Genomic DNA, 4,959 nt, shown 5'->3' with positions numbered 1-4,959 from the left:
TCTCTCTCTCTCTCTCTCTCTCTCTTCCTTCCTTCCTTCCTTCCTTCCTTCCTTCCTTCCTTTCTTTTCCTCACTCAAGGATATTTTTCCATTGATTTTTAGAGGTAGTGGAAAGAGAGGGAAAAAAGACACAGAGAAACATGGATGTGAGAGAAACATATCGATTGGTATACAACCTCTATACCTGCTTGCCCTTGCGGGAATCAAACCCGGACCTTTGGGTCTGCAGGCTGACGCTCTATCCATTGAGCCAAACTGGTTATGGCTGGAAATTTCTTACTGGTTCCATAAGAGTGGAATAACATTCAAAGTCATGATAAAAATTTGCTCTCTAGTTCCATTGCTAAGTATATCAAATAATTTTTGGTGTGTTGTCTTTTATTTAATATAAACTAGCTGCATGTGATGTAACTTCTATTCTGGCAGATATTAATGCTTATCAACAATGTTTTCATTTATATATCTCTTAAAATACTAATTTTAAATGTACATGGCATCAGACTCTACTACTACCTACCCTCCCTATGTTGCAGTCCCACCAATCACTTCTGTTCTTTGAAAAATTTAGAACGTAGCCCACTGTTCTCTCCCCTCCCCTCTTCTTCACTCTTCTTCTCTCCTCTCCTCTTTCCCCTCCCCTTTTATCTCCCCCTCCCCAATAATGCAGACATAAATTTGAGTTGATTTTAATATTCAGGCAAGTGGTCCACATAGCCTCCAAGCCTCTCACTCAGTTCCTTGCCTTGCTCATGCCCAGTCATCTTTCCTCGAACCTATCTCACTCTGAGGACATACCCCAGAACTGCCATTACCAATGACTTCATCTTCTGAATTTCAGGCTTACTGTTTTCCAACTCTCACATCCTCGCTCACAGCCCACTCCCACTGGAACTCTCTGAAAAATGTTTGATGCCACCAGGATCTCCAAGCTATTGATCTGACCACCACCTTCCTTTTCACTGTCGATCAAGCTCACACTTGGTTTAGTTTCCATGAGTCCTTCATTATAATTACTCCTGGCTGATGAACTCAATTCCTAAGTACGTCTCTGAAAGGATTCTTTCACATCTTCTTCTTTCTCCTCATACCTCACTCTCTCTTATCTCCTAACTCTCAGCTAACATCCTTTCCCATCATTTCATTGAGAAAATAGACACAATCAGCAAATGCACACACCCTCAGCACCAAATCTACCAACCTACCTGAATCTCTAGCCACATAACTCGGCTAGTGGTTCCTGCTTCTTATTAAGGATAACCTCTCTCCTAACCCAGTGGACCTATCCCCTCGGGTTTCCTCTAGGACAGTGGTTCTCAACCTTCCTAATGCCAAGATCCTTTAATACAGTTCCTCATGTTGTGGTGACCCCCAACCTTAAAATTATTTTTGTTGCTACTTCATAACTATAATTTTGCTACTGTTATGAATCGTAATGTAAATATCTGATATGCAGGATGTATTTCCATTGTTATAAATTGAACATAATTAAAGCGTAGTGATTAATCACAAAACAATATGCAATTATATATGTGTTTTCCGATGGTCTTAGGCGACCCCTGTGAAAGGGTCGTTCGACCCCCAAAGGGTTTGCAACCCACAGGTTGAGAACCACTGCTCTAGGCTTTCATGCCTTCAGTGTCCTTTCTCCCCTGCATCATGGCCTTTACCCTCCCTATTGGATCTTTTTCATCTTCATTACCTGCTATCATAAAAACAAAAACATAAAAGAATTGTCTGTATTTTCCCTTTATTTCTTTCTCTTTTAACTGGCATATAAAATATTTAATATGTATAAAAGCATATGTGACTAAGACGTGTTTATTTCAAGGTAAGCACATTTGACCAAAAATTTGTCCCTGTGATGAATCAATGACCAGTATAAAAAAAGACTAAGTATATAAGGAAAATATTTCTTTTGATTCATAATCTATTTTTGTATCAAATTGAATAAGGAGTTTATTTAGTATGAAAATGTTCTCAATTTTAAACCACCTACTACACAGGTGAGTTAAACTGGCCCCATCAATATAAATGCCATCGTTGAGCTGTGCTCTTACAGATGCTCTCTCATTTTTGTTTTTGTTGTTTTTCTTATTTATTGCTTCCTACATAACTCATAAGCAATCCTCAGAATTGGTGTTTCGGACCATGTAAAATAAAACGTTACCATTATGATGACATGTAGTTTATTTATTTAGCATGGTTAATTTTTGCTCTCAGTGCTTTGAATTATAGGTGTCAGAATTCTAACTCATGTTTCCTTTGTTATTCTATTAAAATTGTCTATAGCTTGTTGATTTGTCATATCTGACACTTCTCTCTGCTTGACTTTCTCCCAATACTCTGTCCTCCTCATTGCAGAATTAGTTTCAGTCTAGTAGTCTATTTGTCCCCATCCACTAATGTTGTAATAGCAATTATTTTAAGGTTTCTCAGAGTTCTCACCTCACATCCACTTTCCCCCCACTACTTAATGCTCTTAACCTTTGATTACGTAAATAAGGGCTCAGGAACTCACATGACTGTTATAAACATTTATACGAGTGCTGAGGTAGTTAATTGATGCCACCAGATCATGAACTTGACCAGCTTTAAAATGTTCATTAGCTCCTTCATGTCCTCACTTCCCTCCTAACTGTTTAAATACCATGGCCTTTGCACATCGGCCACCTGTCATCAGTTAGTGTCAACATATATAAATTAACACATACAGTTGTCATGTAACCATGGGAATAATCTGCAAACCATGCTTCGCTAAACCCGAGACAACATAAGCAAATATTTTACATGCATAGGTTAGGCTGGGAGAGAGGTTGGAAGTCATCCGATCTGTGCCTTTTCTCTGGGCCTGTCCTTTCTGTTGTTGAGAAGACTGTCTCGATCCATTGTGTTGCCTCCATATCTTTTCACTCCCAGAAGAAACAAATCCATTTGTGCAGGTGAAAGTTAGAAGAAGGAAGCTGAAAACTGAGAAAAGCACTGAGCTTATCTGAGTGAACCTGCATGAAGGGATCAGTGTTCAAATAAATGTCTAGACTCAATGCTTGACTGATAACTGTTCTGTTACAAACCCTAATCTTAATTCAAGGTTTTCTATAAACAAACCTTCACCTAACTGAAAGCAGGGCCAAGCTGGGCAGTTACAACATCTTTAATAGCAGCATTGTGAGACGTTTTGCAAAGAAGGCAAAAGTTTTCCACCACAGTCAGTGTTGAAACATTTAGTGGGAAAACAGGTTCTAGTTATTTGTTATCTGAACAGGGCAATAAGAGAGACTACATTTTTGGCAGGAAGTCAAAATAAACAAAAATCATATCAATCTGACAATGGAAAGGGGTTTTATGTGTAAGGAAAGGACCAAAAGCTGATTGAAAAAAAAATAGAGGAATTGGAACTTAAATACATATGGGTTTTTTTTCTTTCTTTTAATTTTCTTTTAAATTTCTAAAATTCACATAGCACTAAAGTACCAAATATTTCAAGAAGGTGATAGGGTTTTATAGCTGCCCAATTTCCTACTCCAGAGACAAACACCATTACCAGCTTCTTTTTACCCTTCCTAGAGTATTCTAGGTATAAGTGTATATGTTTAGATGCACATTTGGTAGATTTTTATTTATTTACTAGAGGCTTGGTGCACAAAATTCATTCACTCCCAGCCCAGCACTCAGAGTCCCACTTCTCCATAAGAGAAATTCAGACAATGATATGTAATGGAATTCTGCTACTCCCCCTGAACAAAGGACAGAATTACAGTTAAGAAAGTTCACAGAAATACAAGATAAAAGAATCAAGACAGAAATATTACATCTAGTAATTATTAAAATATGCCCCGCTTTCATTTGTAGGCAGATACGTAGATAGATAAATCCAGCTTTTCAAAGCTGTTTATTAAAACTTTGCCTGCTTAACAAATAGAGAAAAACATGGGTGATCAAATATCTTCTGTCACGAATTTTAAAGTGTCACAGAAAAACCCTTGTCAGAACTGTCTTCTCTGGCTGTCAGCTTCACTAAAAGACTTTTACTATTGTCAGAAATAATAGTCATTCATTTTTGTTTAATTGACGACTATGCAATTTTTCCCCTCTCATTTTTTTTTTCTTATCACCCGGTTACTCCTTTAGGACTATTTTTTTTTAAGTACTTTTAGGTTCACAATAAAGTTGAGGGGCAAGGTACAGAGGCTTTCCATAGACTCTTTGTCCCCACACATGCATAGCCTCCCCTGTTATCAACATCCCCACCAGTGTTAAGTTTGTGACAATGGATAAACCTACATTGACACATCACTATCACCAAAAGTCCATAGGTTCACTCTTGGTAGTGTTCCTTTTGTGGGTTTTGACAAATATATCATAACATGTATCCATTGTTATGGTAGTTTCACACCCTAAAAATCCTTTGTGCTGCGCTTGTTCGTTCTTCCCTCCCCACCGACCCTTGGCAACCTCTGGTCTTTTCACTGTCACCATAGTTCGCCTTTTCTAGACTGTCATATAGATGGAATTGTAGCCTTCTCAGATTGGCTTCTTTCACTCAGCATTATGCATTTAAGATGTTCTGTGTCTTTTCATGGATCGATAGCTCAGTTCCTTTTAGTACTGAAAAATATTCCATTGTCTGTATGCACCACAATTTATTTATCTATTTACCTACTGAAGGACAGCATGGTTGCTTCTAAGTTTTGGCAATTGTGAATAAAGCTGCTATAAACAGCCACATGCAGGTTTTGTGGATATAAGCTCGGTTCATTTGGGTAAAAACCAGGAGCACATTTGCTGGATCACATGGTAAGAGTATGTTGTTGTTTTTAAAATGTATTTTTATTGACTTCAGAGAGGAAGGGACAGGGAGGGAGAGAAACATTAATGATGAGAAAGAATCATTGATCCCCTGCCCCCTGCATGTCCTCCCCCCCCCTCCCCCGCCACTGGGAATCGAACCGCGATCTCCTG

The 4,959-nt window shown here is 38.3% G+C and overlaps 1 protein-coding gene across 1 annotated transcript in view; it reads left to right on the top strand.

Annotated features, from left to right (window-relative positions):
- LOC102772856 (rho guanine nucleotide exchange factor 38) overlaps positions 1 to 4,959 on the top strand; it is a 107,929-nt gene that overhangs the window by 53,951 nt on the left and 49,019 nt on the right. The gene's annotated exons all lie outside the window — the stretch shown is intronic.

Source organism: Myotis davidii, unplaced genomic scaffold (genome assembly GCF_000327345.1).
Source record: "Myotis davidii unplaced genomic scaffold, ASM32734v1 scaffold967, whole genome shotgun sequence".
NCBI classification, from domain to species: domain Eukaryota; kingdom Metazoa; phylum Chordata; class Mammalia; order Chiroptera; family Vespertilionidae; genus Myotis; species Myotis davidii.
Note: the sequence above shows the minus strand (reverse complement) of the source record. Positions and strands in the feature narration are given on the sequence as shown.